At 36.9% G+C, this 15674-nt stretch overlaps 1 pseudogene; it reads right to left on the reverse strand.

Annotated features, from left to right (window-relative positions):
- Positions 1 to 6476: 6476 nt before the first annotated feature.
- On the reverse strand, positions 6477 to 7966 carry LOC128571633 (E3 ubiquitin-protein ligase RNF14-like; annotated as a pseudogene).
- Positions 7967 to 15674: the final 7708 nt, after the last annotated feature.

Genomic DNA, 15674 nt, shown 5'->3' on the forward strand with positions numbered 1-15674 from the left:
CATAAAAGAGGTAAAGTCTCCATCTTTTTTAAGGATGCATAATATTCCATGGTGTACATATACCACAATTTATTAATCCATTCATGGGTTGATGGGCACTTGGGCTTCTTCCATGACTTAGCAATTATGAATTGGGCTGCAATAAGCATTCTGGTGCAAGTATCTTTGTTATAAAGTGATTTTTGGTCTTCTGGATGTATACCTAGTAGAGGAATTGTAGGATTGAATGGCAGGTCTAGTTTTAGATCCCTAAGTGATTTCCAAACATCTTCCCAAAAGGAACATATTAGTTTACATTCCCACCAGCAGTGTAGAAGTGTTCCCTTTTCTCCACATCCATGCCAATATCTCTGGTTTTGGGATTTTGTTTTGGGCTAATCTTACTGGAGTTAGATGATATCTCAAAGTGGTTTTGATTTGCATTTCTCTGATGATTAAGGATGATGAGCATTTCTTCATGTGTCTGTAGGCCTTGGGCCTGTCTTCTTTAGAGAAGTTTCTCTTTAAGTGCCTTGCCCACCCTGAGATGGGATCACTTATTCTTTTCTTGCTAATAATTTGAGTTCTCTCTGGATTCTGGTTATTAAACCTTTGTCAGAGACATAACCTGCAATATCTTCTCCCATTCTGAGGGCTGTCTGATTTTTTACTTATGGTGTTCTTGGCTATGCAGAAGCTTTTTAGTTTGATCAGATCCCACTAATGTATTTTTGGTGTTGCTTCAATTGCCCGGGTGGTCCTCCTCATAAAATATTCTCCCAGACCGATTTCTTCAAGTGTTTTCCATGCACTTTCCTCTAGTATTTTTATAGTTTCATGTCTTAAGTTTAAATCTTTTATCCAGTGATAGTCTATCTTTGTTAATGGTGAAAGGTGTGGGTCCAGTTTCAGTCTTCTACAGGTTGCCAGCCAGTTCACCCAGCACCATTTGTTAAATAGGGAGTCTTTTCCCCACTGAGTGTTTTTAATTGGCTTATTGAAGATAAAATGATGGTAAGTATTACTTAACCTTTTCCAAAATATAGAAAAAGAAGGAATATTATCCAACACATTCTATGAAGCAAACATCACCTTGATCCCCAAACCAGGAAAAGACACAATAAGAAAATAAAATTATAGACCAATATCACTAATGAATATTGATGCAAAAATATTGAACAAGATCCTAGCAAACAGAATCCAGCAGCACATCAAAAAAATTATACACCATGACCAAGTAGGTTTTATCCCAGGGTCTCAAGTCTGGTTCAATATACTTAAACCTATAAATATAATTCATTACATAAACAAAATAAGAAACAAAGACCATATGATTCTCTCAATTGATGCAGAAAAAGCTTTTGATAATATCCAACAGCCTTTCATGATCAGAACTCTTAAGAAAACGGGTATAAAAGGGACATTTCTTAAACTGATAGAGGCCATCTATAGCAAACCCATAGCCAATATCATATTGAATGGAGTTAAATTGAAATCATTTCCACTCAGATCAGGAAACAGGCAATGTTGCCCACTACCTCCACTGCTTTTTAACATTGTAATGGAAGTCTTAGCCATTGCAATTAGGCAAGAAAAGCGATCATGTGTATCCATATAGGGTCAGAGGAGATCAAACTTTCACACTTCACAGATGATATGATTGTATATCTGGAAAACACCAGGGATTCAACTATAATACTCTTAAACTTGATCAAGGAACACAGCAATGTCTTAGGTTACAAAATCAATACTCACAAATCTGTAGCCTTTCTATATACTAGCAATAGTCAAGCTGAAAAAATAGTTAAGGATTCTGTTCCTTTCACAGTAGTGCCAAAGAAGAAATATTTGGGAGTTTACCTAACAAAGGATGTGAAAGATCTCTATAAAGAGAACTATGAAACTCTAAGAAAAGTAATAGCTGAAGATGTTAACAAATGGAAAAACATACTATGCTCATAGCTGGGAAGAATCAACATAGTTAAAATGTCAATACTACCCAAAGCAATATACAATTTTAATGCAATCCCTATTAAGCACCACTGTCATACTTTAAAGACCTTGAAAAAATACCACTTTGTTTTATATGGAATCAAAAATACCTCGAATAGCCAAGACATTACTCAGAAGTTAAGCATTTTTTCATGTGCTTGCTGACCATTAGACTATCTTCACTTGAAGAGTTTCTGTACATGTTTTTTGCCTACTTTTTAATGGGGTTGCTTGATTTCTTCTTGCTGGTTTGCTTGAGTTCTTTGTAGAGTTTAGTTTTCATCCCTTCACTGGATATATAGGAAGCCAATATTTTCTTCCATTTTGTGGATTTTCTACTTACTCTATTGATTATGTCCTTGGCTGCACAGAAATCTTTTAATTTGTTCAAGCCCCACTTGTTTATTTTTGTTGCTGCTGTGATTGTTTTGGGGGATCTTCCTCATAAGTTCTTTTCCCATGCCAGTATCTGTAAGAGTTTTTCCAGAACTTTATTTGAGGATTCTTATAGCTTTATGCTGAAGTTTAAATCTTTCATACATTGTGAAATAATTTTTGTGAATAGTGAGAGATGTGGCTCCAGTTTCAGTCTTTTACATGTGGCTATCCAATTTCCTGAACACCATTTATTGAATTGGGATTCATCCCCCCAGTATATGTTCTTATATTCTTTGTCAAAAAAGAGGATGGTTTTATCTCTGGATTCTCTGTTCTGGTCCATAGGTCTATGTCTCTGTTTTGATGTCAGTTCCATGCTGTTTTGGTTGCTATGGCCTTGTACAGCTTGAAGTCTGGTAAAGTGATGCATTCTGATTTTTTCTTGTTACATAAGGTTTTATCGTCTATTTAGGGTCTTTTCTGGTTCCGTACAATACATAGAACTATTCTCTTTAGATCTGTGAAACATAACATTGGTATTTAAATGAGGGTTGCGATGAATTTGTAAATCACAAACAATGTTGATCTTGCTGATCCATGAGTGTGATATATTTTTCCATGTTTACAACCTCTGTGATTTCTTTCCTCAGTGTTTTATAGTTTTCCATATAGAGTTCTTTCACCCCCTTAGTTAAATATATTCCGAGGTAGTTTATTTCTTTTGTTGCTACTGTGAAAATTATTGCATCCTTGGTCGATTATATGAAAGCTACTGGTTAGTAGAATCTTAATATGTCAAAGACAGAATGATGCTAAACAACCTGATCATTGGTTGCCAAGAGAGTTATTTTTCTACCTCAGTCCAGAGCTATTTACTTGGAAGTCTGGCTTTTCTGGCTTTTTTTTCATGTACCATGGCTTTAGAGTAGTTTCCTCATCTAAGCATTATTAAGGCCAAATCATTCTTTGTTATAGGTTGTAGAATGTTAAGTACCATCCCTGGTCTTTACTCATTAGCCCTTATTAGCACCTTTCCACCCCAGATGTTGTCAAATGTCCTTGGGGGTAAGAAGGGAAAATTGTCCTGCATTTGAGAACCATTGCTCTACACCTTTAAATTATTGCATTTTGAGATAATTTACTCACTAGAGCTAGAACGGTTCTGCTACCAAAAAGGTATACTAGGTCCATTCATGAGAAGGAACAAGTATAAAATAGCTGACAGGACAAGGACTTTGAAGCCCAAAAATTGATGCTTGAACTTTGACTTTTAATAAGGATTTGTTTTTCATAAGCATCTTAGTTGACTTCTCTGTATTTTATGTACTAGAATGTGGCAGGTTTCTTCACAGAACTTACCACCACCACTTTTCCTATATCTTCTCTACTTGTATTAGAATACAAAATCCTTGAGAAAAGAAGGGTAGGGTTTTTGGTTTACACACAACTGTATCCCCATTTCTTAGAAAAAGCCAGGCACATAGGAAGCCTCATATACGAGATCTGAAAAGTTCATGAACTGGCCATCATGCACTTATACTGGCAGCACTGTACACACAACTCATTGTACAACAACACTGTACTGTACACACTGTAAGGTTTCATGACCTTGGTATATCAGTGTCTCACTATGGTGTTCATGTTGATGTGTGGCAGTATCTTACTGAGTGGAATTCATTACTGTTGTGTATTGTATGAATGGTGCGTGATGCGGTGACGCAGAGGTTAAGACCTGCAATGAAATGTTGGAGAATAAGGAGACTACAGCTCTCTATGGCATGTAGCAAAGCTTCTTTATTTTACCACAAATTATATAGGCAGTACTGCACGTACACATCATTAATCAGTAATCTAATGACTAAAATTCAAAGACTCAGGCCCTAGCCACCTGGTGTCAGGATGTTTACTGCTTAACGGGTAACAACACTTTTAACCTTATTTAAAGTTGTTCTTATGCTAATTAATTAGAAGTAACATACCATAAAAACCAGAGCTCTGGGAGATTAAACGAATGCAATGCAGAACTCCAGGGGATCAAGGAGATACAAAGTTTGACCTTTAACAGACCATCTGGAGGCAGTCATCCATCTTTGGGTAGTAGTCAGGAAATTCCTGAGATGTACAGGTACCTGCCTGCAGGCCTGCCTCCTACGTTACTAGGCCTTTAGCCATTTATCGAGTAAGTGACCAGGCCTTTGTTCATTTTTGGAGTTCTATCCAGGCTTTTCCTTTTCTAACTCTCAAAAGACTTCAAAGTTACACTCACAAAATGGAGCCGTTTTAAAGGCTTTTTTATAGGCTTTTCGCCTATAGTTGTGTGTTTGTGTGTGCTGAATCAAGAATGCCAGAGTCTGAATTAGAACAATGAACAAATAAAATTTCCTGTTAAACTTGAAATCAGGGACATGTTAGTCCCATTTTATGGGGTAATTCCATAAAGAAAATGGCAGTGTACAAATGGATTAAATGTTTCTCTGAAGAGAGAGAAAGTGTCACTAATGAAGAGAGGTCACGGCAGCCAGTTATAACCAGAACTGATGAAAACATTGCAAAAATTCATTAAGATTGTTAAATGACTGTGAGAAACATAGCAGACCAAGTAAACATCAATGGAGAAACAGGAAAATCTTAACCGACAATCTTGGCATGAGAAAGGGTGGCTTTGGCATCAAAACAATGTACCAGCCCACACAGCACTATCTGTGAGGAAGTTTTTAGCCATAAACACCTGTATTGGAACACCCACCCTACTTACTTGATCTGGATCCCAGTGACATTTTTCTTTACCTGAAAATAAAGCAAATATTAAAAGGAAGACATTTTGATGACATTCAGGATATCAAGGGTAATACGATGCAAGCCTTCATGGCCATTACAGAAAAAGAGTTCCAAAATTGCTTTGAAGGGTAGACTAGGTGGAGTTGTCAGTGCATAGCTTCCTAAGGGTAGTATTTTGTAGGTGACTGTAGTGAAATTCAACAGTGAGGTATGTAGCACTTTTTCTAGGATGAATTTGAAAACATAACTATATTTGTTTATTTAATTTTCTATAAACAGCACAAACTCCAGTGTCCAGAACACAGTAGGCATCAACAACAGTACTTTCAGTCAGTTCTTATTATTCCAGATAGTTACTTTCTATAATGTCACCACACACACTGAATTAGTAAATACTGAACCATTGTTCCTGGAGTAAATACAAGGTTATGTTCTTTCGAGCTTCTGGTAAAATTTTCATCAACAGAATTATATACAACCTTGTTTTGTTTGTGTCTTTTTAAAGACAGCTTATTTAATATATATTGTTGATACTTTAACCTTCAACTCACAGTCAGCAGCACTATCACTCACAAGTGAACTAAATTTACATATTTCTTTATACACATATTTTCTCTATAAAGCATACCAGGGTTTTCTTGTGGTTAGGAAAACTAGATAGCCATTTCAGCACTCTATAGACCATTTTAAATATTAGAATTGTGGCTACAAATAAATTTTAGGATGTAGGCAAATTTGTAAATGCAGAATCCACAAATAAGGAGATTGACCATTTGTGGACAAGGAAAGTTTCTGGAAAAGTATACAAGATAATTCTTACTAACTTAGTTCTTTGGGAAAGTAATGAAAACTTCAACAAACCTTGGTATTTTCCTCTTTTTATCTAGCAACTGAACAAGGCTTCTCTCTCCAAGGTATCCCTTTTATCAACACACAAAAGAAAACAGTAACTACAACTTCCCAAGTAAATGTTTTGTTTCAGTACCGATTTTGTAGTCCCACATTTTCCACATATTTGAGAACTTTCCAGTTATCTTTTTGTATTTGATTTCTGACTTAATTATATTGTGGCCTCACAATATAGTTTCTTTTATTTACATTCTTTTTCTGTTTCTTTTTTAACTGTTCAGAGCTTTGGGCACATGAGAATATTTAATATTCTATAGCTTTCATTTTCTGAAACTTTGGCTTATAATTTATAATAATTATAAAGATTATAATATATAACCTTTGGCTATAATTATATGTTACATTTAAAAATGCACAAATGTGCCTTAGTCAGTAGTACTACATGAAAATTTAAACCTTATTCTTCCATAGCATCTACACAGGAGAAGAGTGATTGGTACCCTAAATACTCTTCAGGGTTACTCTGTGTTCATGATAAAAGATTAGGGCAAACCATTCCACTTCCATATCTTAAGCAGGAGTTAGCTAGTCTTCAGTTTCATATTCCCAAATATCTCCATTGACATCCACAGCATGAAACAACTGGTTAAAACACGAGAAAGCAGCATCAGGGAAATGTTTGTAAGGGTTTGCTCTAGAGAGAGAATCCATGCAAATCCAGCAGAAATACTGCATACAGCCAGTCCATGTCATCTTGTTAAAGCCATCTAATTTCTCTATGGGAGTCACACAACACAGGCAGCTTTTTGAGTTCTTTTCTAGCCACTCCTTACTTTCCATCTCTTCCAGTGCCTTCTGAATCACCCTCTTACCATACCTCTGTTCCAAAAATGTTTTATTGGCTTCATCTTCTTGTAGGTACTTGTTCCTAAGTCTATTAATTTTTCTGCAGTCACCTTACATGGAGAGACTACATGGTAGGTCAATCTGCACAATATAAAGAAAAAAAAATTGCAGCTGGAGCAGATACCCATGGTGCAGCCAGGCTCCTGCATCCCAGGCAGCTGGCAGGATGGTTGGGGGCAGTACATCACATCTGCCATCAGGTCCAGGGTGGTCTGGAGGAGAAGGCGGTCATAAAAGGCAAATATCTCTGCTTCCACTAGCTCTTTGGCCACTAAAGCTCACTTCAGTTCCAGGCAATTGAGGCATTGAACCTGGCCATCTCTAATCTGGATTTCAAAGTAATCCTTCAGACATGCTTTGCAGTACACATATTTACACTGCAGGAAGTACATGCATTCACTACCCAGCTTCTCACAGAGACAGATACTGCACAGAAACAATTTATTATTGAAGCATTTTATCTTCTGAGATTGATCAGAGGCCAAGATTTCCTGGATTCGACTTGACAATGATTCCACATCCTGTACAGCTCTCTCATCCACAATTTCTTCTTGGTCTACATTAGATGCAGCAGCTCCTCCAAAATCTAGCTATGTGTTGGAAGAAGCTTGAGTTGTCCTCTGAACTTTTTTCTGAGAACCCATCTTGAGCTCAAAAGGAGAAACAATATTCAGATAAGCTAGGGTCTCTTTCTTAAGAAACCGCATCCAGAAAAACAGGACCATGCTGCCACGGTGTTCTTCCCATAGGTTGTCTAAGTGCTTGTAAAAAGCCAATAGCTGAGTTGGTACAGCCATTTGCCACAAAATGTGAATGAAGGTGGGGAGGAGGATGGATAATTAGGTAGCAGTTCAAAGTTAAGTGAAAGAGGAGGCAGAAAGCAAATGGTATATTCAGAGCCAATATTCTGGAGACACTCATTTGAATTGCCACTCACAAATATCTTGAAATCTTGTGGCAAATCCAAATAGATCTTGGTTTCTATGCTTTGGACAGACTCTGCTTTTCTAAATTCATCTCCATCATAAATACTTGCCAGAGCCAGCAATTCATCCTCCTGAGCTTCTTGATCTTCTGACAACATTTAATTTTCTGAGGAAATGTTAAAGTCAATCAGAAGAAAAAGATATTAACTGCAGTCACATATTCCAGTTCAGTGTGGAATTCATGCAAATTCCATATATTTTCCAGCTGGTAGATCTCAGACTGGTGAAGCTGAATAAGAGGATGAGCTATAGACCTTATACTACATATACTATGGAAATCCTGCCATCTTTTGGCCACCCCGTGATGCCAGGCCAAAAGTTCTGCCCTTCACCCTTGCCCCCTATTTCCATCTTTTTAAATTTGTTGTGTTTTATGGGCCAGCATGTGGTTTATCCTGGTGTATGCTCCATGTGAGCGTGAAAAGAATGTGCAATCTGCTGCTGCTGGATGAAGTATCCCATAAATATGAATGAAATCAAGTTGATTGATAGTGTCAACCACATTCTTAACTGATTTTCTGCCTGCCTGATCTATTAGTTACTAAAAGAGGGGTGATATTGAAGTCCCCCCCTGCAATCATGTATTATTCTTTTTCTCTTTGCAGTTCTATCAGTTTTTGCTTCATGTACTTTGATGATTTGTTGTTAGGTGCATGTCTTCTTAAAGAGTTGATCCTTTTATCATTATATTACATAATGGCTCTATCTCTGATATTTTCTTTGATATGAAATCTGCTCTGTTGGAATTGAATACAGCAATTTCAGCCATCTTTTGATTAGAGTTAGCATGGTATATCATTCTCCATCCTTTTAATCTAAGTATTTGTATTGAAAGTGAGTGTATTTAGACAACATAGTGAGTGTTGAGTCTTTTTTATAGTCCACCTTGACAATCTCTGTCTTTTACTGGTATATTTAGACCTTCATGTTTAAAATAATTATTATTACAGCTGAATTAACATTTACCATGTTTTTAACTGTTTTCTATTTATTGCATTTGTTTTTTGTTCTATTTGGTACTATATTTCATTGTAACAAACACTCTACAAGGGAAATATCCTGTATTAATCCCCATTTAGAGATAAGGAAACCAAAGCTATTAAAATGAAATCACTTAACCAAAGTTCAACAAGAATCTCAGAGGAAGAATTTAAAACTTGTTAATGTTCTTTACACAACAAAACAATATCTTGTATGTACTGTCTACTGAAAGTATGGCTGTTGAAGCAGAAATAATTTGATAAAGGTTTATTGAAAGCCAAATTTGAGGACAGACCCAGGAAGATACACCAACAAAGTTAGCCATGTTTCAAAGCCTGTTACAAGTGGATTTTATAAGAAATTTTCTGAGAAGGGCAGAGGATTCCTCATAATCCATGTTGGAGTTATCTTTTTTTCATTCAAGGGTACAATACAGAGATTATAATCATCAGCTACAGATGACAACAGGCAGGTGAAAATGCTTTACATGCAAGGCAAACAGCAAAAATTCATGATTCAAAAATAAATCAGTGTCTTTTTCAATGTCAGTAGGTTACACATTAATCAGTATTTCAGCAGTGTGAAAAAATCACAGTAGGATTTGAGGGACTCACAATAAGTCTTGTTACCCTGGGGCAGGATGTAAGCCATGAATCATAAGACCGTCTCCAGGCAGTTAACTTGGGAGCCTCCAAATGTGACCTATAGGTTATCAATATCCAGCAATATCAGCAATAAAACTCTATTAATAAAGATGCCAAACCAAGTAAAATTATAACCTCAAAATCTCTACAATCTATATGCTTCCCCAAGTCTTTTTTCTTTCCAAAACCAACCTGGGATAAAAGTGGCAGGGACCCTGAATCTTTGGTCTAGTTAAACCAAAACACGATGGATTAAATAACAGCCAGTTAGTAACAAGTTCTAACATAATTAGCATAAGAACAAGAATAAAAAGGAAAAAAAATTGCTTCATCTATGGAGGCAATAGTGGTATTCATGGAAATCAAGCATAGTTTCAGAATGCCAGGTTTCTTAGCAAGTAACCAAAATTTGGTCTTGTTCTCAGCCAGGCTTTTCAGTTTTATTTTCTTATTGACTAAGGTCATTTAAAATGAATTGTTACAACCTGGTTTCTGAATGACACTCTATTTTCCTATAAAAGTGCTTCTCCTTGCTTCCATGGGGGAAGAGAAGAAAGACAAAACTGGCCTTGAGCCCAAAATTTAATTTTAGTAATTACTAAGCCAAGCGACTGTGGCCATAATTGAGTCATTCAAAGCCAAATGGTAACAGTAATTATTTTGTCAAATTTGAATAAAAGAGTTTCTTGGGAGGAAATAAGCAGAGTTGAGCTAAGCAGGCCTGAACTGTCAGCCACAGAGTAGGAGACCTTTTCTAAGCAGAGAGGGTCTTCCTGGCACTGTGGCTCTCTTGTGTGACAATGATAGATGTTCCTCGTTACAGATTATGGCCTTGTCACACTTAAACTAATCTCTCGTGTGTTCAGGCCCAGCTCATTCCCTGGGCAGCAGTCATCAATTTACATGGAGAGACACCTAGAGAAACACAAAACCTATTTATCACACTTGCTTAGAGTATACCAACAGCAACTTCAAACCAAGCCTGGGTCCACATTTCAATTGAGTTACACCTCTGTAGCATCATAAATAGTGTCAAAAGGTATTATAAAATGGATGGAAGGGAAGTGAGAGACTTGTGTGAAATACACGGATCGGTGCACTCTGCTCTTGTATTACCACCGTGGTGTGTATATATGTTCAGCATAGCTTAGATGTTATCCAAACATTTTGGAGTCAGCTGCTTGCTTAGATGTTATTCAAACATTTTGCAAGTCAGTTGCTTGCCACCTCAGCATGCCAGCCAGTGAAACAGAAGCCATGGAACACAGAAGGAACACAGAAGCATGAGAGATGAGGTTCATACCCTTAAATTCCCTTTCCTCTCATAACCAACCATAGTCTGTGCCATCAATTATTTGTTTCATCGCAGACATAGTCCCTTAATTTCCTTCTTAGGTTGGGCTTAAAGCTGAGTTTTCCCCACTTTTTTCCAAAGAATGTGCTTCCTTCCCAAAGTCTTAAATTTTTTTAAGCTTCATTGAAGATGCAAATGATACTGCTATTATTCTTTCCTTGTCAGAGAGTTAGGGGAGAAACACATCTTTCAGTATCAGTGGATTCAAGGTCCCAGAGTCCCATCAATTCAGAAAGTCGGAATTCCTTTCCCTTTCTGAATCCAGTGTGAACATAATGAACCCCTATTTATTTCGAATAATTTTGCATACTCTTTTCCCCAAAAAGTCACTTTCATGTCACTTGCACATATAGTATAGAACAAGGCTGGCAAACTATGCCTTTAAATCAAATCAGGTCCCCGGACTATTTTAGCAAATAATGTTATATTGGAACATAGCCACATCTGTTTGCTTGTTGTCTCCAGCTGCTTTCCTGCTTCAAGGGCAGATCTGAATAGCTGCTATAAGAATTGTATGGCTTGCATTGCAAAGTTGAAAATATTTACTATCTGGCTTATTGTAGAAAATGTTTGTTAGAATGTGATCAGCATTAATTCATTTTAAATAGCTTTCATGTTTTTCCCTCAAAAATGTTTTTCTCTTTTGTAGATACTCCCATCAATTTCATATAGTAAGATAGAGGATACTATGTACTATTTATTTTAAATACTTCTGCATATCTTTTTCCAATAAAATATTCTTCTCCTTATGTTGATATCTCCTGTTGCTTTCATACAGTGGTTAGCTGAGTTGATGTATTTCACTCTTCTTATCAACTTTCCACTAGAATTATCTAATAAATATAACTAAACTGAATTTTAGTAGTATAAGATAATATAAAATCTCCCCAAGATGCCAATAAAAAATAGGAAAGCGAGAATCATGACTAAAATCAAGAATTAAAAAAAAAAAAAAACTTCCATGTGTCTATCTCACAGAGTGGGTACACAGTGAGCTAATCACAACTGACTATACATTAAACTTAAAACTGTGGCCAAAGCTACACTTATAAGGCAAATTGATTGCTTTATAAGATGTAACTGCCAAATCAGAAAAAAAAAAAGTTAGGAAACTAAGATTTTTAATTTAAGAATTTAACATAAAGCACAATCAAAAATAGAGAAACAAAGGTGAAATAAAAGCAAAGAATTCTGAAATAGGAACGAGAAAGGTAGGTGAATTGATAAAATAGGGGTGATATAAAAATAATGAATGAATGAGAAGAAAGTACACGAAACACAGATGAGAGATTGAAATAATTTAGAGAAAATCTTAACTATAGCACTTTGCTGACGCCAGATAAAGCCATCCTCGTGGCGTTTGGACTGGACTTGTCTCATACTCCTGCTGTTTTCATTTCCTTCTCTTTCCCCTCCTGCTCCTCTGGCTGAGATCGAAACAAACACAGTGATTTCACCTGGGTCTAGGAGTCCCAGGGCCTGTGCCCTGGAATTCCTCTTCACACACAGATAGCGATTGTCATATTTCTGGTCTCTGCACAGCATAACCCATAAAGGAAAAATTGTACCCCCCAAAACATCAATATTAGGATGTAAAAAATAAAAATGTAAACATTTTTCTGCTGCATCTGAACTTTTTTCATGAAATAATAAAATTTGGGGGGCTTTTTACCTACTATTTCCATCATTTTTAAAATTTTCTCTTAGATTGCTTCTACTTGTATCACTGCAATCTACTTCCAGCAATTTAGACTATTAGAGCTGGAAGGGAGCTCAAAGTCTTATGGTTCCCACCTTTGTACTTTCATGTATGCTATTTTCTCAGATTAGAATGGTGTTATCTTCATTTCTTCAGCCAACTCATATTTCATTCTTCAGCACGTATTTCATAGCTCCTTTGGAAATCCTCCCCTGACCACTCAAGGCCTGCCCTTCCTCTGTAATTCACACAAGATCTTGTGCTTTTATGTTTTTTACCATTGAGAGGACACATACTCTGGAGCAAAGAAGTCCTGGGTTTGAATCTCAGCTTCACCACTTACTGGACGTGTGATCTGCTCATTGGACTCCCCATCTGTGAAAGGGAGATGAGGATAGTTATGAGGGTTAAAATGTTTAATGTGGGTAGAGTGCTTAGACTAGTGTCTAGCACTGAGTAGCTGCAATAATGCATTTATAATTGTGACTTTATCTCCAACTTTGAATTGCAAACTCTTTCAAATCAGGTTATGTTATTCATTTGTTAAAAGAATGAATAAGCACCTTTCCTATTTTTAACACATTTGTTAAGATACGATTCACATGTCATAAAACTTACCCATCCTACGTGTATGTAATTTAATAATTTCCAAGAAATGTACCAAGTTGCACGGCCAAGGCCACAAATGATTTTTAGCACATGTCTATCAATTCAATAAGCTTCCTTGTGTCTACCTACAGTTAACCCCCATTCCTCTCTTTGTCTTGTGTTTGAAGAAACTGACACTCAGAGAAATTATTTGACTTTCCTAAGACCATAGAAATGAATGTGGTGATCAGGTCTAGAAGTCAAGATTCCTGACAGCTTCCATGTCCAAACCCATTTCACTATACTGTACAATGCTCTCTGCTGTGAGAATCTAACGATAATTAAATCTAGGAATCTGGCATGACACGATTGTTCTTTGTCATTGACAACCATATTCTCATTTTTAATATTTTCATCATTATCATTGATGAGGATTATAATATGTCACACGCATTGTTACCTATTTTAGGCATTCTGATGTATAGATTATCTCCGTAGGAATAGAGGCCATCACACAGTGTGGCACCTGCAGCCATTTCAGAGTTTCTAAGGTGCTCAAAGACTTTTCTGTCAGAGTTGAGCCATTGTCAGTTTTAATGATTATTAGCCTGGATACCAACTTGGCAAACTCAGTCTGGAATCTTAAAATCTATTAAATTAGTGATGAAAGCAAAGACGTTCATTAGAAATGCTAAACCTGTGTGAAGTAGGGTTGTTGTGGTTAAACTTTTGCTTAACCATAGACACATAGAAATGAAAGAAAAATCAAGAGCCTGCAGTGAAGTCATCAGCAGTTTTTCTTTCTTGCTTTCTTTATTAGACTTGATTTTTGATATGTGTAGCTTTTCTCTGCTAATCAAGAAACCATTAAATAACAAAGTTCTAAGAATAGTGAAATTGCTTTGGTCCCAGAGTACTCCCTTGATTTTCTGTGCTGTTGTCAGAGCATGGAAAAAGTGGATTTCCCATAGATGCTCTGTGCACCAATGATGTTTTGGTTCATGCCTCGAGTAATGGACTAAATCAGCTCTCATAACAGGCATCTGTTCATAACTCACTAATCTCAGATGATTATTTTGTGAAAACAAGCACTTCTCAAAACATTTTAGCAGAGATCTACTTAAAAAGAAGGATAATGCTGGCACATCAAAGTGAAAATACAAAGTAGATGTGTAGTCCTTACATCAAGCTAATTAACAGCTTGGCAGATCTAACATTGAAAGCACCCAATTATCACAGGCCAAAATACTGGCCATCGACATTTTCATAATGCAGCTGGCACTGAAAGTATCATACAAATAACTTCCAGAAAAGGCTAATGGAGACAGACACTAATGCCCCAGACCAGCTTGAAAATGGGAACTGGAACCAAAAGCAATTAGACCTTTCATTATGAAAAAAGTAACTGTGGTCATTCAAGACTGACACGATTAAGATATCCAATTGCTTCTGGAAAATAAACTGCCACCATATTTTATTCTGTTCCACGTGAGGCTGAACCTTCACCCTGTTAAAAATGTGTAGTGGAGTGAAAGATGATCAGAATGAGCTGTTCATGAGATAGCATTGCAGAAATGAATGTTTTTCCTCCCTACATACACCTAACTATTTATGGATACGTTCAGGGTTCTTGTAGACTCTCTGAACTTTAACCAGGGGGGTTCCTAATACAGTGCCTTCAGTGGGTATATAATATATACTATAAAATACAAAAAGATTATTGTCCAGGGAGTTGGTTTTGATGGAGTTTGTCAAAATTAACAAACTGAACAAATACAACCTAATTAAAAAATAAGTATTCCATGTCTAAGATAGGCCAAGTACTGTGGTGGGGACTAGGACACATGTGCAAAGAAATCCTTGTCTTTGCCCTTAAGAATCTCCTATTTTAGTGACAGGATACATTTGTAAAGAGAAAGATTTAATGCAAAATGTTAAATGCTTTGATAGCAAAATGTCGGAAGTAGACCATTGAGATCAATGGGGTTGGGGAAAGAGAGGCAGCTGAATTAGGGATCCTGGAGGCAAGAGGGAGGTTGGTTGGCTGTAGCACTTGCTGATGCATTTCCAGAGCTCATGATAGTTCAGTTTCCCCACGTTGTGAACTGCATCAGCCACCAGATCCTGTCACTGAGAAATGGCCACTCATCTGCAGTGTGTGCTGGGTAGGTAGGTGGGAGTGTGTGGCTCATCTTTTGGGAGATGTAAAGAGAAAGCCTTCAGGGTTGAGTACTCCCTGGAATGGTATTTCCTGTGAAGAAAAGTTGCTAAAGTACCTCTGTGGTAGTCAGAATAATTCTACCTCCCTCAGAGATGTCCTCTTCCTGATATATAGATCTGTGTATCTTAGATGGTGAAAGGGACTTTGCAGATATTATTAAATTAAGGAGTTGGAAATGGGACATTTTTGATTATCTAGGTGTGCCCAAAGTAATCACAAAGGTTCTTATCAGTGAAAAATGGAGGTGGAAGGGTCCAGGTCAGATTTGAAAATGGAGGAAGGGAGACGCAAGTCCAGGCACCCAGGCAGCCTCCAGGAA

Source organism: Nycticebus coucang, chromosome 2, assembly GCF_027406575.1.
Source record: "Nycticebus coucang isolate mNycCou1 chromosome 2, mNycCou1.pri, whole genome shotgun sequence".
Taxonomy (NCBI): domain Eukaryota; kingdom Metazoa; phylum Chordata; class Mammalia; order Primates; family Lorisidae; genus Nycticebus; species Nycticebus coucang.